Source organism: Oryx dammah, unplaced genomic scaffold (genome assembly GCF_014754425.2).
Source record: "Oryx dammah isolate SB20612 unplaced genomic scaffold, SCBI_Odam_1.1 HiC_scaffold_17, whole genome shotgun sequence".
Lineage (NCBI taxonomy): Eukaryota > Metazoa > Chordata > Mammalia > Artiodactyla > Bovidae > Oryx > Oryx dammah.
Window position 1 is genome coordinate 50,838,299 of NW_024070201.1, and position 26,322 is coordinate 50,864,620.

Below are 26,322 nucleotides of genomic sequence, written 5' to 3' on the forward strand. Positions count from 1 at the left end.
GGGGGTAGAAGACAGAAGCCTAAATGGGTTCTTATAATCAAATAAAATGGAGACTGTGAAACTAACCTGTACAACCACTATTGTACCCCAGTACTCAATAGAGAAGGCAATGATCCAGAAAGCATAACGCAGCCACTTGTAGTAAAGAAAAAGATTACATCCCCAAGAGAAAAATGAAAAAACCGGTGCAGTACCAAAATCCAAAGCCAGAAGGCTTTCTTCATATAAAAAAATCTTTATTTTAACCAATATGCTGCACCACTCTGACACATCAATAATTAAACACAGTAAAAATTTTGGTTGATGTTCCACTTAGGAAAAATACCATCTGCCTTATTGAAATGCTATAAAAGAACCAATTTTCAGGGAAGAGATAACCTGAATATGACTGCATAAAACTAAGCTTTCTAGTCTGTAAAAGTAGATCTCCCACTTGCCAGCCACCTGGACCTCTTTACATGAAAATATGCCTTTATGCCCACCTGAGAGCCACTAAGTGATTCACATACAATAAGCACAAGCTTTACTTGGAACAGCCCCCCCACCCCCTCGCCAAATGGACACACTTAGCTGCTGGGGGCTACGAGGAGCTGGGAATGTAACAAAATCTACTTTATTTCTGTACATATTCCTGAAGACTTAAAACTGGGATTTCAACTTCAGAGTCCTCATGAGAGAACCTACAGCTGTTACCTCCATCCTTACTCTTTCAACCAGTGCTCCACACACTGCTCAAGCTTTAAGATTTTCTAATGAAGAAGCATCCATCTTTTTTGCTCTATGGGTCAAGATTAGACCAAGATCCAAACGATCTAAATTATTCTCTTAAGTTCCCTTGGCCTGCCTCACTACTCTACTGCCACTCACACTCCATTCTCACCTCTACCATTCAATTATATTCACTCAATACTTTCTCTACTCAGGACCTCATTCTGGCCTCTTCTCTTCAGCTGTCCCTAAGAGCTAACATAAAACTCATCAAGATGTTTCCTTTATACAGTATAATTGAAATTTAAAATCTCCCTTAAAATGGTAGTAAATTCCCATCTAGTCTAACTATGAAAGTCACATAATGATTACCTAACATTTTTCAATTTAAAAGGCATCTTCACATCCATTCTTATTTGATCCTTACAACAAAGCAGGTCAGCTATTATTATCCCTCCTCCAAGTCTCAGCTAAGAAAATCAGCTGTCCCAAGAAACTCAGCTAGGAAGCAGCAAAGCTAGAACTTTAACCAAGTTTGTAAAATCACAAGTCAGTGCCCTTTCCATATATGTACTCACTTTCTTGACTAAGAGAGTATAAACAGTGAACCAGATGTCTAAATATCCCTTACAGCAAGTTCCTAGAGGAAAATGAATTCCATCAGTTTAACAGCATCAACACGAAATGTAACAAAACAATACTAAAAGTTGATCATCTTTTAATAAATCCTATGGCCAGCGATGAAAAAAGCATCAAATTATCCCAATAGTTCAGTAATGGACCCAGTTAGCTGCTGGGGAGTAGAAAGAACTGGGAATGAAACAAAATCTATTCTACTGTATATATTCCCAGAAGACTTAAAGAAGGAAGGTAGCCAACACTTAATGAGCCCCTACCGTGTTACAGGCATATACGAGGCACTACCACATATAATCTGGGTATTATCTCTATTTCACAGATGAGTAAAACAAGGCTTAGGCAAGGAGTAAGGGTTAGCCAAAGACAGTTAAAGGGTTTATCCAAGACTACAGAGCAGTTTTCCTGGGTTCCCTTACCCTACTGCTCTCCACCCAGGTGCCCTTTCCCAATAAAATCTCTTGCTTTCTCAGCACATGTGTCTCCTCAGACAATTCATTTCCGAGTGTTAGACAAGAGCCCAGTTTCGGGCCCTGGAATTGGTCCTCCTTCCTGCAACAAATGGTGACTCTGGTGGGATTCTTCTTTGCTGAGACTGACATCCTGACCACTCGGGGTACTCAGGGGCCAGCTTGCCTGCCAATGGACCAGACCCAGCGGCCGCAACTGGGACCTTTTTGTCCCTGGTCTCCTCCTGACGCAGACAACTTGCCAGAGTGCCCCAACCAGGTAAGACTTCATTGGCCTCTCTCCCCTTCCCTCTCTCTTTCCTCTCCTTAACCCTTCCTATCCTTCCCTGTTTTTCTAGTCCCCTGGTCCTGGACGCAGTAATCTGGTCAAAGGGCCCTCAGCCTGAGCTGAGGATTAGAGACTGATCACCTCCTCTTGGCAGAGAACTCGAATTCTGGTTCTGGTCTGGTCTGATTTCTGGTAGGGCTGAGTTCCAGTCCTCCCTTCTCTGGAGGCCCAGGGAAAAGTCCCATAATGCCTGGGTATCTGTAGGTGGCAGGAGAAGTCTGTAAGGCCACCCCTTTCACCCCCACCCCTCCCGCCTCCTCCCCCTTCTTTCAACCTGGCTTCCTTTCCTCCCTTGAAATCTTTGATGTTAGTACTTGGATCTGAAGTTCTGTGTCTCTATAGGAGGTTTTCTGAGAGATTGTATTCTTACATTTAAGGGCTTCCCTGGTGATGCAGAGGGAAGGTTAAAGCATCTGCCTGCAATGTGGGAGACCTGGGTTTGATCCCTGGGTCAGGAAGATCCCCTGGAGAAGGAAATGGCAACCCGTTCCAGTATGCTTGCCTGGAGAATCCCATGGACGGAGGAGCTTGGTGGGCTACAGTCCATGGGTCGCAAAGAGTCGGACATGACTGAACAACTTCAATTTCAATTTCACCCAATAAGTGGCAGTGCCAAGATTTTAAAACCCGGTTCCCAAACTTCAAGTCTATTTCCAGTGACTATATCATGTTTTGGCACATCATATAGTGCCAAACTTTTAAAGAATTCCTAAAACAGAGTATGTCTGGAAGGCCTTTAATTTTGGAAAGACAATCAAAATACTCCATGTACCTTAACTGCTATAATAATGTAAGATTAGATGACACATCAATAACCTCAGATATGCAGATGACACCACCCTTATGGCAGAAAGTGAAGAGGAACTAAAAAGCCTCTTGATGAAAGTGAAAGAGGAGAGTGAAAAAGTTGGCTTAAAGCTCAACATTCAGAAAACAAAGATCATGGCATCCAGTCCCATCACTTCATGGGAAATAGATGGGGAAACAGTATCAGACTTTATTTTGGGGGGGCTCCAAAATCACTGCAGATGGTGATTGCAGCCATGAAATTAAAAGACGCTTAATCCTTGGAAGAAAAGTTATGACCAACCTAGATAGCATATTCAAAAGCAGAGACATTACTTTGCCGACTAAGGTCCGTCTAGTCAAGGCTATGGTTTTTCCTGTGGTCATGTATGGATGTGAGAGTTGGACTGTGAAGAAGGCTGAGCGCTGAAGAATTGATACTTTTGAACTGTGGTGTTGGTGAGGACTCTTGAGAGTCCCCTGGACTGCAAGGAGATCCAACCAGTCCATTCTGAAGGAGATCAGCCCTGGGATTTCTTTGGAAGGAATGATGCTAAAGCTGAAACTCCAGTACTCTGGCCACCTCATGCGAAGAGTTGACTCACTGGAAAAGACTCTGATGCTGGGAGGGATTAGGGGCAGGAGGAGAAAGGGGATGACAGAGGATGAGATGGCTGGATGGCATCACTGACTCGATGGACATAAGTCTGGGTGAACTCCGGGAGTTGGTGATGGACAGGGAGGCCTGGCATGCTGCGATTCATGGGGTCACAAAGAGTCGGACATGACTGAGCGACTGAACTGAACTAAACTGAGATGACACATATACACACTATTATATATAAAATAGACAAGGACCTACTGTATAGCACATAGAACTCTACTCAATATTCTGTAATAACCTATACAGGGAAAGAACCTGGAAAAGAATAGACGTAAGTATAGATATAACTGAATCACTTTGCTACAGACCTGAAACTAACACAACACTGTAAATCAATAGTCCAAAATAAAAATTAAATTAAAAAAATTAGATGACAGGAAGAACAACCAGATATCCATCTGATGACACTAATTAATGTACAATATATTACTGAGCCAATCACTGTAATATCTAAGAACGTAAGAGAAACTTTAATGTATCTTCAGAATATCTTATACTATAATTGAAAACCTAACGTGAGCTTTGAGTCTGGTAAACTGCTGTCCACCCCTTATTAACTGAGATACCTTAATTTGGTTACTTAAATTATCTGAATTTAGGTTTCCACTTATGTAAAATAGAAACAATACCTACCTCTCAGGGTTCTAATTAAGATTTAGAGATAATGTGTGTAAAAACCTAGACAATGTCTAGCACATGGTACCTAGTCTCATCCTTAGCCCTCTGTGGATATTCTCAGAAAAAAAAAGTAGATGAAAATTAAAAACTGAACTATATGATTCCAAATAGAATTGGCTGTTTGGTACCATGGAAAGTAAATACACAGATGACTGAAAAATAATTTTTTTCTTTTAGATATTTTGCCATCAGATAAATAAAACCTTAAAAAAAAATTCCAGATGACAATCAAAAGCAAACTCAGCTTTTTTGCCTTGAATCCCTAGGCAGAATTTCTTGCCTGTTCAGAAGATCCTCTAGTTACCTAGTAACCACCTGCCAGCCTCAAACTAAAGAAAATTGGCTCTGCACTGGTCTAATTACCCAACCAGTCTGAACAATCTAAAACAAAGTGCAAACTAAAGAGAACTGTCAGCCAGAATGTTAGTGAAATTATCCACAACAGGAGACCTGAGAATCCAAATACCACTGGGCAGTTATTTCCATGAGAATAAAATCACAATTTATGAGCCCTGCAAATTATACCATTATTAAAACAAACATCCCATTGAGGCTACTGCTATCAGATAAAAGGCTTTATTGTCTCTATTGTTTCATCTACTGCAGCAAAGAGGTGCAAACTGAATGAGCTATTACCAGAAGCTGCAATTTCTAGGAAATTACAATACAGACCCCCATCTTAAAGCTTCCTTTGTGTTGGGCTGTAAACGCTCTGGAGGGTAAGAGGAGAACGGAGAATCAACTCTTCTCCACTGCCCCCAACTCAAAGATCCTGACAACTTCACAAGCAGAACTCACCAGTTACCCCCAGGTTTTCCTATGTTTTTCTCTCAGAAGGTCATTCCTGGGCTCACCCAGGAAGGAAGAATCTGAATTTAACAAATCTACTTTATTCCCTAAGAAGCCTTTAAACAATTCTCCAATCCAAATAAACACAGACAGAAAAAACAATATGGCCCTCAATTTCCCTGGCTCCCACAGTACAAAGTACCTCCAGCTACAGCAATGAGAATTAATGAGAAAATACAAAAACATGGCATCAGTTCCTCCCATTATTAGTGGGGGGAAATCCCTTTACAATAACTGTTGGCATCATAAACCTCAAATCGCATTTTCAGACTTCAAATGGGAAATCTGAGACACCACCTAATGGCTATCCTGGGCCAAACTCTATCATGGAATGGGGAAGACAGAAGTAACTTCTTCAGTGATAGCTCACTGAACTCCACAAATCTACCAATTTTGGAAATGGAAGGAAAAAAGTAGCACCACTAAGTATCTGCTATTTGCCAATCACTGTACATATTTTCGGAGAAGGCAATGGCAACCCACTCCAGTATTCTTGCCTGGAAAATCCCATGGACAGAGGAGCCTGGTAGGCTGCAGTCCACAGGGTCGCTAAGAGTCAGACACGACTGAGCGACTTCACTTTCACTTTTCACACTTTCATCCACTGGAGAAGGAAATGGCAACCCACTCCAGTGTTCTTGCCTGGAGAATCCCAGGGACGGCGGAGCCTCGTGGGCTGCCGTCTATGGGGTCGCACAGAGTTGGACACGACAGAAGCAACTTAGCAGCAGTACGCATTTTACGGAGAAGGCAATGGCACCCCACTCCAGTACTCTTGCCTGGAAAATCCCATGGATGGAGGAGCCTAGCAGGCTGCAGTCCATGGGATAGCAAAGAGTCGGACACAACTGAGCAACTTCCCTTTCATTTTTCACTTTCATGCATTGGAGAAGGAAATGGCAACCCACTCCAGTGTTCCTGCCTGGAGAATCCCAGGGATGAGGTAGCCTGGTGGGCTGCCGTCTATGGGGTCGCACAGAGTCGGACACGACTGAAGTGATTTAGCAGCAGCAGCAGTCCACATTTTATTTCTATTCCTCACCACAACCCTCTGAGGAAGACCAGATATACCTTATTGAGGCTCAGAGAAAGTATGTAACTTGCCCAAGGTCACACAACTACTAAATTAATACCTGAATTAAAGTTTCTCTGACTTTAAATTCTAAGCACTTTTAATCTTTGGTTTTTGCTTTCTTGTGCTATCTATTAGTAAAACCTAATAAAATAAACTCAAAGAAAATTCTAGAATATCAAGTTTAAATACTACACTGCAAGCCAGTCACAGGACAATGCAGATGAACTATGATGTCATCATACAATTCATTTTCAAAATTCTCCTTTAATCATCCCAACAAATTTGTGTGGTATGATACTCTTCAACTTTATATCTGAGAAAACAGAGACTCAAAAAGATTTTACAATTTGCCCAGGGCAGCATGGGAACTAAAATCCAGAACTTTGACTACAAGCTCATTGCGCATGCAGTTTTATCACAATGTCAGACTTAAACATAGGCATAAAGAACTCAGAAATCTGAGGTGAAGTTTTTGTTTATTTATGAAGAACATCTGTTTATAATTAATAGCATGTGCAACACTGGGCATGCAGGAGGGAAGGAAGAAGTACCACAGAGCCCTTTAGGGCCTCAAGTTGTCTAATCTAAAGTTTCCTATTTCAAGAAAGCTCATTCAGTAAGAGGGAACACAAGGTCTAGGTGACAGAAAAGCATTTTGGAGCTCTGACGCCTAAATGTACTCTGAGCCACCAACTGAAAGCTGGTCTGGTGCCTTCCCGGGACTGAAGACCAGCTGTGAGCCAGGGACCATGCAAGGCTCTTTCTAGGCACTGTTCTCTTCCTCATGGTCCTTTGGGCTGGTGCTAGAATCCCTAGATTACAGGCGAATAAACCAAGCTGAAAGATAGAATGACTTCTCCAAAGTCACCCAACTAACACAGTGACAGAATGGGGGATCTAAATCCTGATTGCTACAACTTCAAAACCATTGTTTAATCTATAAGAATAATAGAAGTAAAAAGTAATAGAAGGCAGACCAATGTTTGTGTGGGTGAGAGATCAGGGAGAGCAAGAAGAAGGGATTGAATAGGGGGTACCAGGAAACTTGTGGGAGGTGATTCCTCCCACAATTTGTGTGATATATTCACTATTTGAATTGCAATGATGGTTTCATAGATGTTTTCACATGCTAAAACTTAGCAAACTATATTAAATTTGTGTCGTTTATTGTCTGTCAGCTTCACCTCAATGACCCTGTTTAGGCAGGAAAAAAACACATTGTTCTTTTTACTAACCACTGACCAGGACCCCAGAATATTTGCCCTTAAATTGCATCTAATCACAGGAAAACCAGGCCAAATAGTTCCTTCTCTAACCAATTTAGTTCTGAGTTTATGTAAACTATTAGTAAAACATCACAGAAAGATAGTTTTAAATATCTAAGAGTCACAAACTATTTCCAAACACTCTACAGCACTTCAGAATGCATATTCTAACAAATAAAACATTAATTACAAAATGAAGTCTGATAAAAAGATAGAGTAATGGCATTGGAAAAGACTTTGATGCTGGGAGGGATTGGGGGCAGGAGAAGAAGGGGACGACAGAGAATGAGATGGCTGGATGGCATCACTGACTCGATGGACGCGAATCTGAGTGAACTCCAGGAGTTGGTGATGGACAGAGAGGCCTGGCATGCTGCGATTCATGGGGTCGCAAAGAGTCGGACACGACTGAGCGACTGAACTGAATGGCATTGCACAAACCTGGATTGAAACACATCCTTTGTTCTTACAAGTGAATCTATTCAGGTTGCTAAATCTGTATTCAGCTTCTTATTTATAAAATCAAAGTGACAGTAACAATGCTAGCATTTATTAACATCATACTATGAGTCAAAGCTATGGTTTTTCCAGTATGAATGTAAGAGTTGCACCAAAAAGAAGGCTGAGTGCCTAAGAATTGATGCTTTTGAACTGTGGTGTTGGAGAAGACTCTTGGGAGTCCCTTGGACAGCAAGGAGATCAAACCAGTCAATCCTAAAGGAAATCAACACTGAATATTCATTGGAGGACTGATGCGCAAGCTGAAGCTCCAATACTTTAGCTACCTGATGCGAAGAGCTGACTCACTGGAAAAGACCCTCATGCTAGGAAAGATGAAAGATTGAGAGCAGGAGAAGAGGGCAACAGAGGATGAGATGATTGGATGGCATCACCAACTTAACGGACATGAGTTTGAGCAAACTACAGGAGATAGTGAAGGACAGGAAAGCCTGGTGTTGTAGTTCATAGGGGCACAAAGAGTCAGACACAATCAAGCAACCGAACAACAAATATGTGCCAAACACCAATCAAAGCACTTTACCTAATTATCTCATTTAATCTTGCAAACAATTATATGTTGTAAATACCACTTTATTCCCATCTCATAGATGAATAAAAAAAAAGTTACAGAAATAGTAAGTAACTGAGTTCATGTAGTTAGTAAGTACAAGAGCTGGGATTTAAACTCACCTTGCAATATTATTATTGAAAAGGAGTACGTCAAGGCTGTATATTGTCACTCTGCTTATTTAACTTATATGCAGAGTACATCATGAGAAACGCTGGGCTGGAAGAAGCACAAGCTGGAACCAAGATTGCCAGGGGAAATATCAATAACCTCAGATATGCAGATGACACGATCCTTATGGCAGAAAGTGAAGAAGAACTAAAGAGCCTCTTGATGAACGTGAAAGAGGAGAGTGAAAAAGTTGGCTTAAAGCTCAACATTCAGAAAACTAAGATCATGGCATCCAGTCCCATCACTTCATGGGAAATAGATGGAGAAACAGTGGAAACAGTATCAGACTTTATTTTGGGGGGCTCCAAAATAACTGCAGATGGTGATTGCAGCCATGAAATTAAAAGACACTTACTCCTTAGAAGGAAAGTTATGACCAACCTAGACAGCATATTAAAAAGCAGAGACATTACTGTGTCAACAAAGCTCCGTCTAGTCGAGGCTATGGTTCTTCCAGTCATCATGTATGGATGTGAGTTGGACTATAAAGAAAGCTGAGCACAGAAGAATTGATGCTTTGCAACTGTGGTGTTAAGAATCTTGAGAGTCCCTTGGACTGCAAGGAGATCCAACCAGTCCATCCTAAAGGAGATGAGTCCTGGGTGTTCATTGAAAGGACTGATGTTGAAGCTGAAACTCCAATACTTTGGCCACCTGATGCAAAGAGCTGACTCATTGGAAAAGACCGTGACGCTGGGAAAGATTGAGCGCAGGAGGAGAAGGGGACAACAGAGGATGAGATGGTTGGATGGCATCATCAACTCAATGGACATGGGTCTGGGTCCATGGTTTGGACTCCGGGAGTTGGTGATGGACAGGGAGGCCTGGCGTGGTGCAATTCATGGGGTCGCAGAGTCGGACACGACTGAGCAACTGAACTGAACTGAACTGCAATATTATTCTGACGAATGAACTTGAAGAAAGAAGTAAAATATAATCTTGTGTGTGTTAGTCACTCAGTCGTGTCCCACTCTTTGCAACCCCGTGGACTGCAACCCATCAGGCTCCTCTGCCCATGGGATTTCCCAAGCAAGAACACTGAAGTGGGTTGCCATTTCCTTCTCCAGGGGATCTTCCTGACCCAGGGAGTGAACCCAGGTCTTTTGCATTGGCAGGCAGGTTTTTACCACTAGCACCACCTAGTACGTTCTCTTTATTCTTCAAGCAAGTTTCACTAAACGAAGTTTCTCATATTGAAAGATAAGAAAGTTTATTTTAATATTCTACAAATTAAACTTTTAACTGATTATGGCAAATAGTATGCACTTTACCCAACTTATCCCTAATTCTCAGTCTGCAAACTATTACTTTTCTCTGTTTTATTGATAAGGAAAATTTAACTCTGAAATGTTAAGTAATCTTTTTAATAGCGACACAGATATAAGTCTTCTGACAAGCAATGGAGCTCTTTCCAGTTTGGCTTTTTGCCATCCAAGCCACTCAGAACTACACACAGTACATTTTCAGAGACCACTCCTTAAGCATCTTAAGCAGTATCTTTCATAACAGCACAGAACCAAAGTTTCATGGATTCTGAGCTTAAAACTCTTTACTGTAAATCATGATGCTTACAGTGTTAACACTTTATAATTAATATCTATCCACTAATATACCCAGTCTTTTTTTTTTCTCATTTCTGGTCTGAATAAGAAAACTTATGCTCCAATCTGTCAAACTGAAAAACAAAAACCAGGATGTAATATTTGTTTAGCACATTTACGAAACTCTTTCACATATATTAAATATTCACAACTTTCAAAAACAGACAGACATGATTGTCCTCACTTTAGAGGGGGAAAAACAGTGAGATTCAGAGTGCTTAAACAACTTGCCCCAAGTCAGACAGCTCATAAGTGACTAAGCTGGGGTTCAAATCCAGATTTTGAGCATACATCCAGAATCTTCTACACACAAAGACCTTATTTTCTTTCAGAAATAAGCTCAGGTGTCTATTCCTCCAAGAACTCTTCCCTGAAAAAGGCATTAACACCTCCCTCTCTGCTACTTATTTTACAGCTTGTACAGCACACTCATCTGAAATTGTGTATAGTTTTTCTCTTGCACCTGGGAGCTCCTTAGAGACAGAGACCACATCTTACTCGGCTCTGTGTATCATCAGAACCTACCTAGCATAGAGCCTAACACTCATATTAACTAAATGAATGCAGGCATAAACGATTTTTTGTGTGTGCTAATAAGACTCTAAACAAAGTATTTTTGGAAGCCATAACTTAAATCACCTGTCAGGAACTATTAAGTTCTTAATAAGGCTTAAAACCCCCACAACTTGTTAAAGTCTCAGTCATCCCACCATCATAAGAGATAAGTCAAATCCTGTATGTAGGCTCAAAAAAATCAAACGCACAACCGGAGTACTTGTGGTTTGGTTTTGGAGCATTCATCTTATGTTACCTAAAAGTTAAAATTGACCAAAAAATTAATAAAGAGGAAAACTTGGAAGCAGAGAAAAGAACTAAGAGTTAAAAAGCAATCATAAGATCCCAGCTTTTCCATTTACCAATGTGATTTCATTCATTCCAAGTGAGATTCAGGACCTGTCACAAATCAAGTTCTTTATGAGGATCTACATGTCTATCGTATATACTGTTCCACTGACCTACCTATGGGCAAAAAATAGAAGATGAGTGTGAGCTGAAGGGTAATGAAGAAAACATAAGGCAAGGTTCAATGGCCGCAAAAGAAAAACCACTCTACTACAACAGCCTAGAATAACATGGGTTGGGAAGTTACAATGCTAACACATCAGCCTGAAACTATGGATTCACAAATAAGACATTACCAATGCCTACTCTGTGTAAGGTCGAAAAATGAGTTTTAGAGAATAAAAGGATAATTACATACAATCCCTGCTCACTGCAAATTTATTAGAGGAGACCAATAAATAATAAATGGATAATTACAACCCAGCGATGAGGCAACCCAGAGATGGGGCACCCAATCCCACCCAATCAAGGAAAGCTTTCTGGAAAAGGTTAACTCCTAGGCTGAGTTTTAAAGGCTGAACAGGAGTTAGACCAACCAAAAGTTAAAAGGAGATATCCAGGCCCAGAGAGAAGCATGTGTAAAGACATTAAAGCAAGAAGGATGGCACGTCTGGAGAACTGCAAACACCCAACAACGTACACTTCATTAGAACTAGAGGTAAAATGTGCAAGCTGGGAGGAGAGACAAACAATGAATGACACTGGAGAGAGTTAAGGGGAGAATACTGAGCTATGTCTCTTACTAAAAACACCATACCAGAGCTCCATCTGGGGCTTCCCTGGTGGCTCAGTGGTAAAGAATCTGCTGGCAATCCAGCAGACTCCAGTTCTATCCCTAGGTTGGGAAGATGCCCTGGAGAAGGAAATGGCAACGCACTCCAGTATTCTTGTCTGAGAAATCCCATCGACAGAGGAGCCTGGCAGGCTATACAGTCCATCGTGTCACAAAAGTAGGACACAAGTTAGTGACTAAACCACCAAGAGAACCCCATCTAAGAGACAGTATACCTACATCGACATGTGACTGAAGGGCAGGCTGGCTTTCAGATATGCTCATTTAGAATGGATAGTTGGTATCCTCCTCCGTAATTCCACAGCCTGATCAAAATGTACTGTCAACTATACTTAAAAAGTGCTGTTAAGTCTCAAAAGTATGGATAATATTAGCACCAACAAAAATAAAGGCAGAAAAATTCAAAGAACACTCTTTCTTTGGTTCTGGGGCAGAGTACTACAGAGAAATACTTGATCCCCTCAGTAATGAGTAGTATAGTTAGAAAAAAATTTAGAAAGGGGCATTTCTCACATTCACTGACATTTTTAATTTAGAAAGAACTGTGGTGTTGGAGAAGACTCTTGAGAGTCCCTTGGACTGCAAGGAGATCCAACCAGTCCATTCTGAAGGAGATCAGCCCTGGGATTTCTTTGGAAGGAATGATGCTAAAGCTGAAACTCCAGTATTTTGGCCACCTCATGAGAAGAGCTGACTCACTGGAAAAGACTCTGATGCTGGGAGGGATTGGGGGCAGGAGGAGAAGGGGATGACAGAGGATAAGATGGCTGAACGGCATCACTGACTTGATGGACGTGAGTCTGAGTGAACTCCGGGAGTTGGTGATGGACAGCGAGGCCTGGCGTGCTGCAATTCATGGGGTCGCAAAGAGTCGGACACAACTGAGCGACTGAACTGAACTGATCAACATCAGTAAATTTTCCAGAACAATTCAAACCATTTCAACTAGACCAAAAAGTTTTAAAAAGTTGACAGAGAGCCAAAGGTCATATTGGTTCATGCATAAATCCTGCATTGGTTCATGAATAAATCCAGGCACACAACCAAAATAACAGACCTTCGCTGCCAGGAAGACCAAGCAAACTACAATCAGAAAACAAATCCCCAAATACAAAACCCAATAAATTCAGTGCTTTATTTCGCTAACAAAAATGTTTTAGAAGCCAAAATACTGTTCCTTCTTAACATGCTAAAAATCATATTAAATTCATGCTTCATTCTAGAAGGATAATAGCTCTCATTTATTGACCGTAGTATATAATAAGCACTGTGGTAATTTCTTTACATGAACAGTCTCATTCAATCCTCAAAACTACCTCAGAATTATGTACTACTATTGCTGCCCTTCCCTTTTTAAAGATTTTTTAAAATGAGGCACAGAAAAGTAAAGTAACTTGCACAAGGTTTCAAAGGTATTAAGGGGGAAATCAGAGGCAACATAGATGTATTATCTATTCCTGAAGAAACCATTGACAATCTAATGAAAACTCATCCTATTAGATTTTCTCAACTCCTAAATTTCCAAATTATTTAAACAGTTTGATAGTCTATCATTAAGAAGATTGACCCTTCCCCACAACAACAAATGGTGACCAGACTCTCCCATGCCAATCTACACAGAGCCCAGAGGGGATGGGTTATATCCTACTCTGTAAAAACTGGTTCACTTATTTAGCACCAGGTCAAGTATTCAACAGAAACTTACTAAACCCTACTAGGTTCCAGATATCAAAGATGCAGAAATAATCAGTGAGACACTGTCCTTGGACAATAGTGCAGAATATAGCAAAGACCACTCACAGGCTCTGGAGGTAGAAAAGTCTGGGGATAAACCCCACCCTAGTCACTGGCTAGTGGGCCTGAGTAGGCTCTACATCTCTGAGCCAAAGCTTTCTCAGGTGCAAAATAAAATAATTACAGCCACCCTACAGGAGAACTGTATATTTAAGTAAGTTACCATACTTAAACAGCCTAGCACAAAGTAGGCACACAGTGAAAGTTAATTCTCCTTCCCCTAAGGTTCCAGGCTGTATGAGGATGTTGGCTGAAAGGTAAAATAATGCTCAGTACTATAACTTGTTTAGCCTACCCTCCTCCATCCGCCTCTGCCCAATCACAGTGAAAAACCAGTCATTATACAACAAGATCACTTGGTCGTGGCTTTATCTGCATCGTTCTCTTTTACTGCAAATGCTCCTGGTTAAGGGTAGGAAGACAGAGAATCACTTTAATAGACAGCTATGCACAGTTCACTAAAAACCACTTTACACTTTTCTTTCAACACAAATATTAAAGGATAAGGATCAAGCCCAGTGATTTTCTAACATACTGATAAAGTTGTAAAATTGCTCAACTCTAAAGTGTTTTGGTTCTACTAAGCAAAGGAAAGGGCTTCCCTGGTGGCTCAGAAGGTAAAGAATCTGCCTACAGTGCAGGAAACCCGGGTTCAATCCCTGGGTTCGGAAGATCCCCTGGAGAAGGAAATGGCAACCCACTCCAGTATTCTTGCCTGGAGAATTCCATGGACAGATGAGCCTGGTGGGCTACAGTCCATGAGATCACAAAGAGTCAGACACAACTGAGCAACTAACACTTGAAGCGAAGGAAAAACCAGTTATATTCATGCTAGCTTTCAAAGCAGTATTTTTAATAAAGTTTTAACAAATTGCTCAGTCATGTCTGATTCTTTGCAACCCCACCAGGCTCCTCTGTTCACGGAATTTTCCAGGCAAGAATACTGGAGTGGATAGCCATTCCTTTCTCCAGGGGATCTTCCTGATCCAGGAATCGAACCCAAGTCTCCTGCATTGCAGGCAGATTCTTTACCCTCTGAGCCAGGGAAGCCCCTTTCACTAAGAAATCTACTTATTTCTCCAATAAGAAATAAGTAAACCCTGGAAACATAATTATACTAATAAATAAAACTATACCATCTTGAATTGAAGTAAGGCAGTGACATCAAACTGTGACACTGTCATTGCATTCTTCATAGCCAATGCCAAAAAAAAAAACTATTTTGAGGCCTTGCTGAATCCACAAAAGGAATGAATCCTATTAAGTCTCATTCCTTACCTATAAATATTTCTACATAACAAAGTACAAGAGGTTTCTCAAGAAAAAACACTAAGGCACTTATGCAATTGAGTTGCAAGCTGAATTACCTGCTTTTTTTTTTTTTCATGAAACACCATTTTAACTTAAAAGAACAACTGCCAGACAAACTGATTATTCAGACTTGGATGTTTGGCAGACATTTTTTCAAAAATGAACAATGTGCGGCTGTCACTTCAAGGAAAACAACTGTCAGTATTTGTTGCCAATGACAAAATTTGAGCTTTCAAGCAAAAATTAGAGAAGTCTTGCCTGATAGAATTGGTGGAGATATTAACAAATGTAGTATTTGACACTGTATGATAAAATATGTCAACATTTTTACAAGATCTGCATAACTCAATGAGCCAATATTTTCCAGATGACCAAAGCACAGTGACACAAAATTATGCATGAGTAGAAAACCCATTCAAAGTATAAAACAGACCAGCCGACGTTAATATAACAGAGCATGAAAGGCTCACTGTATAGCTTCAGAGTCCATAAAATAATGGATCTCTAAAGAAACTACCAGTTGACGTTTCAGTTAATATTAAAAAAAAAAAAAGAATATCCATCAATTATCTAAAAAGTCAACCAAGGGAATTCCCTGGAAGTCCAGCGGTTAGGACTCCATGCTCCCACTACCTGAGGGTCTAGGTTCAATCCCTGGTCAGGAAACTAGGATCCCCCAAGTCTTGTGGTACAGCCAAAAAAAGTCAATTAAAACATTCCTCCCTTTTCTAGCCACATATATATGGGACTGGAGAAGGAAATGGCAACCCACTCCAGTATTCTTGCCTAGAAAACCCTACGGACAGAGGAGCCTGGTGGGCTACAGTCCACAGGGTCACAAAGAGTTGGACACGACTGAGCATGCACACTCACTCATATATGGGAAAGGATATGCTTTATATACCATAAACAAAACACCAGCTGCAACAGATTGAGTGTAGAAGCAGATATATATCCAGTCAGATGGAGAAAAGCTTTGGAAAAACTTTAAATAATATCCTTCTATTTGGGGGTAATAATATAGCTATTTTCATTAAAATATGCTATATTTAATAGGTTTATTATTTTTAAATGCACAGTTTTAATTTTTAAAACAGCAAATATTGGTAGATGCAACCCACAAACAAAAGTTCTTAGGGGTCTTCAAAAGTAAGAGTGAAGACACCAAAAGGTTTGAGAACTATTGCTATACAGCAATGAGAAGGATAAATTACTGCTACATTGTTATTGTTGTTTAGTTGCTAAGTCTGGTCCAATTTTTTGCCACCCCATGGACTGTAGTCTGCCAGGCCTCTCTGTCCATGGGATTTCCCAGGCAAGAATACTGGAATGAATTGCCATTTCCTTCTCCAGGAGATCTTCCCAACCCAAGGAGCAAACGCAAGTCTCCTGTATTGGCAGGCGGATTCTGAGCCACCAGGGAAGCCCACTGCTAAATGCAAGAACATAAATGAATCTCACAAAGCTGAGTGCAAAAAGCCAGTCATACCTTATAAAAATTCATAAAGAGGCAAAAAATAATCTATGGTATTGGAAGTTAGAATATTCATTACCCAACCAGGGACTGAACCTGGGCCACAGCAGTGAAAGAACCAAGTCCCAACCACTGACCCACCAGGAATTCCCAAATTTCTTGATCTGAACGCTGGTTACATTTTTTGTGCACTTTTTCTTCATACGCTATATATACAGCAATACAATTTCTTTTTAATTTATATTTTCTTAAAAAAAATACACCCATAAAAAATAAATAAATAAATAAATAATACACCCATACACATACCTGCTTTAGACTCACCGGAAGAAGTTTCATTAGCACTGGTCAGAGTTGAACTAGCGCAGTTTTTAAAAACAGATCTTCAGGTAAGTTGAATGTGTAGCCAAGCTACTACTCATTTAAGTAGGTTGAAAAATACTGATCTAAGAATTTAAAACAAGGGAGCTTTATATACAGTACAGTAAAAAGAATAAGGGCTTTGGAGTAAGGTGGATCAGATTTTTAATACAAGCTTCTCTTCTCTTACTATATAACCAAATGCAAGCTACTTAGTCCCTGTGGGTCTCAGTTTCTTCAGCTTCCTCTTCTATAAAATGAGCACAATACCCTAAAATGGGTAAATATGAGGATTAAATTATATACTCAGAGAGAGTAAGCACCCAGCATACTCCCTACCACAGATATTCAAATATTAAGCCCTTTTCATCTTTTCACACTCAGTTCCTACTATTCCTATGGCCAAAGATAAATAACCCCCTTGAGTCTTGACTTCTTAATCCTTAAAAAGAAAATAATGCTACATGACTAACCTGTGCACTGCAGATCAAATAAAACAGTATAATTATATTTGCAGAAATATAAGTAATGCAAACATATATATATGTATATATACACACACATACAGATAGGGATTTTTGCTATCAATTCAAAATAAGAGAGAGAGACAACACATTAGAAAACTAAGACAGAGAGTTCCCTGGTGACCTAGTGGTTAGGATTCCAGGCTTTCACAGCCAAGGATCAGGTTCAATCTCTGGTGGCAGAACTGAAATCCAACAAGCCACATGGCACAGCCAAAAAACAGAAACAAAAACACAATACCTTAAAAAAAAAAAAAAAGAAAAGAAAACTAGGATATGTATAAAAAATTACAACACAGAGACTAGAAAAGGAGTATCAGCAGAAACTATCAAGCTTAAAGGACATGATCAGAAGCCAAATCAAGATTATAATTTCTAGTCAGCCAGGGATTGAACCTTCTGTGAAAAATAGATCAGCCTAGGGTTCCTTCAAAATGTATGCATCTAAAAAACAAGACAATCTGTATCATCATAAAAACAGACATATTCTGAAAGTACCCAGACATCTGCATAAACTGAGAAAGGTGGGGGAGTTGTACTGGAATTTTACAAACCAAGGTGTTTTCAAAGCATCTTTATACAGAAATCAATGGCCTATTTAACAAAATGTCAAACTTTTAGATAAAATACCTTGACAAAAAAGACTGTACAATTATTTTTCATACTAAAAGGCATAATTGCCTAAAGGAACTAAATTTTATAATAAACAAAACATGAAAACTGAACTCGCTTTAGTCTCTAAGCTCTTCAATATTATACAACTTTAAGGGACTTCCCTGGCAGTCCAGTGGCTAAAACTCTGTACTTCCACTGCAGGAGGCGCAGGTTCTAACCCTGGTCAGGGAACTAAGATCTTGCATGCCACGTGATAGGGCCAAAAAAATAAAAATTTTACAACTTTTAAGTCTGATTTCTGATAACATACCAAGGATTGTCAAGCTATGGCACACCCATGGCCTGCTTATGTACAGCCTATTAACTAAGAATGAAACATAGGAGAAGGGAAGAAGGGAGATGTGGAGGGGAAAGAGAAGGAGGAGAAAAAAATAATACAGACTGCATGTGGCCCACAAAGCCTAAAATATTTTACAGAAGTGTTTGCTAACCACATCTTGCTGTCTTCCACTTTTGAAACTTGTGTTATATATCATTATTACCAAAGCCTTTATCAATCCAATTAAATTCTAAATTACACTGTAAATAAATAAAAATCTACATCTGGAAAAGTACCTATTATCTTACTACTCAGTAGAATATCATACTATTGGTTTGTCATCTCTTCTATGTTCAGTTCAAAAATTAATCATTCACTACTTATAAGGCACCCTCCAGGAGCAAGGACTATAAAGATAACTAGAACACAGTCCCTGCTCCCAAGAAACTTACAGTTAAGTCAAGGGGCAGACAGAAACAGTCAATTTTCCCAAAACAGCCCAAGTACTGTAACAGAGGCATACACTGGGTGCGCCTTATGAACTTATGACAAACTTTAAGGATGCTGAAAGAACCCGGAGGGATGAATAAAAGGAGAAACAGCATGAGCAAAGGTGTTAAACTGTAAAACATCTGTATAAACTACATACTGCTCAGTGTTACCAGTGATGGAAGATTAGGCAGAAGAAGTACATCAGGACAGGTCACAACAGAAGGCATAATATGTCATGCTAAGGAGCTTAGACTTTAGAGCCAATGAAGGGACTGAAGCAAGGGAATGATGTGGACATTCTGCTGCTGAGAGGAAGACAGGTTTGCCATCGCACATGGATGATACAAAAACAGGTTAGGAGGCTACTGTCCTTGTACAGGCAAGATTAAGAGCTGCACTAAGGTGATAACAGTAGTGAAGACAAGATGAATTTCAGGAATACTTAGGAGGATTTATTTGGGGCTACAGGATAAGGGATAAGAAAAGACTAATAGCACAGATTCATATCTTGAATGGCTGGATGGACAGCAGTGCCTTTAAGTTAGGACAAAACTACAGGAAGGGATGATTTTAACTTTTAGGGGAGATAAAAAGGGAGAAATCAGAAGAAGTAGATGGGGAAAATGAGTTCTGTTTTGGACCTATTGAATTTAAGGATCATCAAAATGGATGTATGTAGGTTGTCAATAGCAAGTGAGATATACTTGCTAGAGATAGTCTAGAGATCAGGAAAGATGTTTGAGCTGGAGACAGAAATTTTGACAGTCATCAGCATATGATAGCAGTTAAAGCCAATAGAGTGGGCAAGACTACCCAAAGAAAGAATCTTAAAAAAGTCCAGTGAGCCAAGATCCATGGGGTCACAAAGAGTCAAACACAACTGAGCAACCTTCACTTTACATGCTGGAAAGCTGAACTATTACACATTGCAGGCAGATTCTTTACCATCTGAGCCACCAAGGAAGCACCTCTTATCTCATATAATCCATTAAACAACAACCCAACAACTGAATATTATCTTTTACATATGCACAAATGATCCATCTCACTGTACTCTATCTCTGTAATAAGTTACAAGTAGAAAACTAAGGGGGAAAAGACTGTATTTGTCAGGATAGTGGAAAACAAACATTGCACACCACATTCTCCACTTCAAAAAGTCTCAACTGTTCCATTTTGAGCAAGCCAGCACAGTTAACACAGAACCAGGTCCCATAAACTCACTAGGAGAAAGTTCTCTGACAGCCTCTCTGTCCCACTGTATCTAACAATCTTCAAGTTTTAAGGGAGAAACTGTGAACTGCTCTTTATGTACTCCTCTTCCACTAGGAGAAGAACCCTTCAGAAAGGCAATAAACCAAATTTGACAAGCTTTTCACCTCTGTGTGGGTGCCTGATTTCAGTTTTGTAAACTAGAGGGGAAAAAAAATTTAACATTTATATTATCCTTCCCAGTTTAAAGAGTATTTTCACATTTATTATCTCACTTGAGCCCCATTTTACAGGTGAGTAAACTGAAGCTCCAACTGATTACTAATAAATTTGGATTTCACATCTCTTAGACAAAAAAATTCTTGGTATTTAGGCTGCTTAGGTTGCTAAGCTTCTGATATGTATACGGATTTCCTATTCATAGTATGCTCTGTACATCAGATGACAGACCTTCCTGTACAGTCAGGTGAGGACCAATGTACCAGGTTGCCTTTTTGCAAAAAGATGCACAAAAATTCTGATCAGAGTAGAGTTAAGTGACTTGCCAAAACATGACATGAAGTTCTAAGTCAGTATTACAATGAATTACTATGTAGTAAATCTAAGATGCTGTCCTTTCACAGCTCACAAAGGTTGCTACTACCCACTGACTGACCCATATCTGGATAATCTGGTCATCCATAAATGCAAACTGGCTTCCTCTTGCCATCTAGACTACCCATATAGGTATGTGTGTGCATACTTACAGGAAGTTACTGAAGAATATACATTTTTAAATATGTATATATAATATACATGGGCTTCCCTGGTAGCTCAGATGGTAAAGACTCCACCTGCAATGCAAGAGACCTGGGTTCTATTCCTGGGTTGGGAAGATCCCCTGGAGGAGGACATGACGACCCACTCCAGAATTCCTACAAGAATCCCACAGGCAGAGAAGCCTGGCGGGCTACAGTCCATGGGGTCACAAAGAGTTGGACACAACTGAGCAACTAAGCACATATAATATACATACAAATAAGAAATGCTGCTGAGTAAAGGGACTACAGACAATAACTTTGCTTCCTTTTACTTTTTTATAACTTGCAATTTCTATCATGAGTGTATTATTTTAATTAATGGTGGAAGAAATAAAGCTCTTTTAAAATTAAAAAATAAGGATAATAAATAAGAATAAAGCAAGCTACAGAAAAATACACATTTTTCTATTTATATAAAGTTGTAAAGGTATAAAATATGATACATATTTGTTTCCTAAAATTATTTTTAAAAGGGAATGATTCACACAAAATTCAGGAAAGTGGTGATTACTTCTGAGGGAGAAGGAAGGAAAGGAATCAATCATAAGAAGCTTTAAAGATACTAAAAATCTCCTTTTAAGCTGAGTAGCTAAAACTGAGGCCTTCGATTTGCTATCAGTCTTTAAATTGAAGATTTATATTACACAAACTTTTATATATATGATTTCACAATTTGAAAAGAAGATATAAATAGGATTGAAGAATTAGAACTTCAGGGCTAAAACCCAAACTCTTCCACTTACAGTATAATCTTAAGTATTAAGACCAGTTTTTACTCTTCTCAGAGCAATTTTTCTTCTTATTTTATATGAGAAAGCTAACACTTAACATATGTTTAGTACTTTACTGTTTAAAGTTCCTAGACTATACTACCAACATGCAAACATGTATATGCAGATAAACTGAGATAATAATACAAAGTAATACCTCCTTAATAAATAACAGAACATAAATAACATAAATAACTAAGAACTCAATGGTGGACACAAGAGGCTATTCACATTCTAGTCTTTTCCTGTCTAATAATATTAGCAACAACTAATACTATTTAATGTACTATATAACACACTGTATTAAATGCTTTCCATGGATTAGTTTAATTCTCAAGACAACCTGTGAGATTAGTCCTCTTATGCCCATTTTACAGATGAGACCATTGTGCCCAAGGTCACACTGCTAGTAGTAAATAGTGGACAGACTTCAGAATCCACACTCTTGACCACCATATTAGTTTTGCCTCACTTTTCTCACTACTTTTTTTTTGACTGCACCTTGCAGCATTCAGGATCTTAGTTCCCTCACCAGGGATCAAACCCATGTCCCCTGCATTGCAAGCGTGGAGTCTTAACCACTGGACCACCAGGGAAGTCCCTTCTCACTACATTTAAATCATCTATCTCTCCTATGACACTGAAAGCTCCTTGACAACTGTTTTTTTGTTCATTTTCATTTTCCTCTGGCACTTAGCAGGCAATAAGTAAATAAACAGTAAACAAATATTTCACATATGTGCAATGTTTTTAGGACATAAAGTTATTTCAGGGCATGATCTGATTTGTTCCCCTAGACAGCCTTCTGAAGTGTTAGTTTTTTTAATTTTTACCATTTTTAATTGTATTTAATTGTAAAATTTAGTGGCAGTAAATACATTCACAATGTTGTTTAAACATTACCACTAAGTACGAAAAGTTTTTAATAACTTTACTAAAATTATTCAGCTATCAAGTGGTAGAAAGGGAATTTGAAACCAAGACTCTCAACCTCTTAATTCACAAGCAATTCATTCAACCAATGTACCTGTATACCAATACCTCCACCGCTCCTCTTGCTACCAGAATATTGGGAGAATCAAATGAGGTAAAGATACTAAAACGCTTTATACACATTTCTACTGAACAGGTGAACACAGTTATGATAAAAAAAAAAAAATCCACCAAGACATTTCTCCCAAGTGATTATTTTCCATTTTGAGTTCTCAAAAGCTATAGCTTTAATATAAATGTCCCACCTCTATATCAAGCCTGCAGATGCACAAAAGCAATGGCTGGACCCCAGAGTAAAGTTACGAGGAGAAAGGCTTGCATTTAGTTAGATTACACTCTCATCAAATTACCGGTAACTGCTCAAACCTGATTTTCATTGTAACACAGAAAGCTTCCTCATAACAAAACACTTTCAATTCCAATGGTTAAGTCCAACCTTCAATTATTCTACCCATTTCAGAACGACAAAAAAAGATTCTTTATATTGGGTATTTTTATGTGCTCAATTGTGAAAGCCAAGGAAAACGGTTTATTTACGAGCTAAACTCTGAAGCTTGAACCAAAAACTAGATTTATTTTGATCCCATTGGTGCCAATTTTATCTTTACATCTCTCCCCATTTTTTCCCCAGTCTGAGCACTAATCAACAGCTACTTCATGTTTAACATATCATAGTTAATGCAATTAAGTCCAGAAAACTATTTCCCTAAAGATGTTTCCTCCATTAACATCCTTCTCTACCTTCCAGCATCACTATTCTGCCATAAGAATGAGCATATCATTAAGCTTTAAATAAAATTTCTGATGAATATATGGATGTATTATTTTTGTAGTTAATGCAATATGCTTATATCTCCTAATAAATAAAATAAAAATGATTTTATGTTTTTATCTGTATCTGACAGAATTCTAACCACCGAATTCCTTTGGAAGAAAATTCAATCTATAGAAATACAATTCAATTATTTTAAATCTTATCAAGTAATGTCAAAAGAGAATCAAATGAAAAACTCCATCAATAGCAAACCATCTCACCAATGAATATTTATGACATTTCCATATTTCCTGTCTTATGTTTACATAAAGCGGTAGTGCCAAGCGGTAGTGCAGGATTATTAGCCTGCAATACAATGATGGGCCTAATTGCCTTGCAAACAAGGACACCAATAAATGGAGTCTTCAAGCAATCAATTTTAAGAGGGGGAAAAAAAGGGGCCTAAGCTCTTTCTGAATACATGCACGCTGCCTGACTAGGAAATAAATTCAGCCTCATATTTTTCAGTCTCATTCATCAGTTCTCAAGCAAGGAATGTTCCCTTAACTACTTAAGCTCATCAAATCTATTTAATACCAAATTTCAGGACTAATTTTTAAAACACACCTTGGGCAGAAAGAAGGCAGAGACATCAAACAGAAAGGTATCTATCACATTCCAGTTTCATCTTCTTCACCTTTAGTTATGACAGTGGGTTTTTCCCTCAACTTTCTTTTTAAAATACATGAATAATAGAAGATGTCTTCCCTCCTCAATTCCACCTTAACTGAAGCCCCACTCAACTTTACCCTTTGTGATGGTTTACTTCCACATGATACTAATACAAATGAAACAAAAACTAACAGCTTAAGTCCTTTAGAAACCAGTCTTTAATGTACCTTCTCTGTCCCCTGCAAAGTCCCCCAACCATAGCCTCCAAAGCTGTCCATTTAAGTCCACTCCCAACCCTCTCCTGTCTCTTGGAGGCCATCCCAATCCTTCCTCTCCAAAATCATCCAATCAACCTCCTCCCAATATTGCTTACTGCCCCTCTCCATCCTCCCTGCCCACTCCATACCAATAGCCCCAGGTTTCCCACTCCTCAATTAGCCCCATCTGCCACCTCACTATCATCAACCACCTCTCCAGTCCTCCTAGTTCATCTCAGACATTCTTTCTCCCAAACTGCCTCGGCCACCTTAGCCAAGGGACATCTTTTTCAAGATACCTTCCCCAACCTTGCTCACCACCTGCCACTGTTCTTTTGGTGAGTCCAGCCTGGAAGCATCTTCTCTGCCCTCCGCCTCCATCCTGTACACAGGGAGCCACCAGCAGTTTTAACATCACTCTAAATGCCATCCCGCTGTGTTCCCACCCTACCCCACCCCCAATTTCGATCCCTGTTTGCCCATTTTGGGCCTAACTTCTACTAATTTACCCCGTCCTGCCAGCTCACCCTCACACTCCCCTCATTGAAAGTCCCACCCCCACCAGCTCCTATTACAACTTCCATAAGCACTCCCCAGGAAAACCCCAAATTCTACCTCCTCTGCTAGCCTAACCCACGCTATTCCGTAAGTCTCAACAAATCCTACCACCCCAGATGGCAAGCGCCCACTTCAAGCTCAGGTCTCAACCCATGCCAAGCCCCTCACCCCCAGATCCTACCTCCTCTATCAGCCTGACGAAGGTCCACGCCACACTCCAGAATTAACCACCCCCCAGGGTCCTATCCAACTCTGCAGTCGCACTTTCTATTGAAATCAACCCCTTAGCCCGCAACCCGGCCCAGATCCCAAGCTGTCAATTGCTCCAGGCCAACCCCAAATCCACCACCCTCATTCAGTCCCCTCCCCCATTAAAAGCCATCCCACTCCAGTTTCACCATCCATTTCGCCCAAAACCATCCAAATTCCATCCCAACCCTACAATCCCATGCTCCTGTCCCAGGTCGTCTCCATTAAAAGTCCCCTCGCTTCGTCGCTCCCCCCGCAACCTGCTCGTGTCCCACCCTCTCCCCACCCCCAGCCCGCGCCTGGACAAGTCTCCGTTGCCAGCCCGCCGTTCCATCGCGACCTTAACCCCCTTCCCCCAACCCGCGAGGGGGTCCGCAGCCCCCATTCCCATTCTCCCCAGTACCACCGGCCCAGGCTCAGCGAGAGCGGAGCGGGGAAGGGTGGGGGTGTATCTCCTCACCGGCGAGCCGCTGCAGGCGAAAACGGCGGCGGCGGCAGCTGAGGCGGCGATGCCCTTGTCTTCTCTGAGGGCTACAGAGGCGACGCTCTCGCTCCGTCGCCCGTGTCCAGTAAGGTGGCGGATGGCGCGCAGGGACCAGGAGCCGCCTCCTCCTCAGCGACTCGGCTCTGAATCCTCTGCAGTAGCCGCCGAGGAGCCCGACGGGTGGGGGCAGGGGACGCTGGGCTGCGGGCGAGGGAGGAGGAGGCTGAGGGAAGGGGCGGGGGACCGCTGAGAAGAGAGGGGAAGGAGGAGCCGGCGCAGCGCCGCGACACGTCCCACAGCCTCAGTTCGCTGGGACCACAACTCCCGGCATGCCCCGCTCCGCCCGGCGCGTCGCCTGCGCCTCCGACCGCGCGCCCGAAGCGGAGGGACCGCTCCCTCCTCGGTCACAGACAATGGAGTAAAGGCAACCATCCGCGAGCAGCTTTTGTAGACTCAGAGACCACACAGGAAGGAAGTTAGGTCACCCAGCAGCCCCATCTTCAAGGGACGATGTTTGCGGCTTCTCCAACCTCTTTACGCGCGCGCACACACCTCCACACAGCCCTACGACCTCCTCCCACTGGACTACACTTCCCAGCATGTCTCACAGCCTCTCGCCCTCTTTCCGGACCCTTCTCAGACCTGGTACTACAGTTCCCAGGGAGTGTGGTCCCTGCGAAACGCTGGG

At 40.7% G+C, this 26,322-nt stretch overlaps 1 protein-coding gene across 3 annotated transcripts in view; it reads right to left on the reverse strand.

Annotated features, from left to right (window-relative positions):
• The window catches only part of FAM168A (family with sequence similarity 168 member A), a 206,969-nt gene extending 181,032 nt beyond the window's left edge, over positions 1 to 25,937 (reverse strand). For 2 of the 3 annotated variants that reach the window (XM_040258800.1, XM_040258797.1), the window contains exon 1: positions 25,611 to 25,857. The gene's annotated coding sequence lies outside the window, so the exon portion shown is untranslated. Of the gene's footprint in view, positions 1 to 25,610 lie in introns of all 3 variants that reach the window. The other variant, XM_040258798.1, reaches the window with a different exon arrangement.
• Between the last annotated feature and the right edge of the window lie 385 nt (positions 25,938 to 26,322).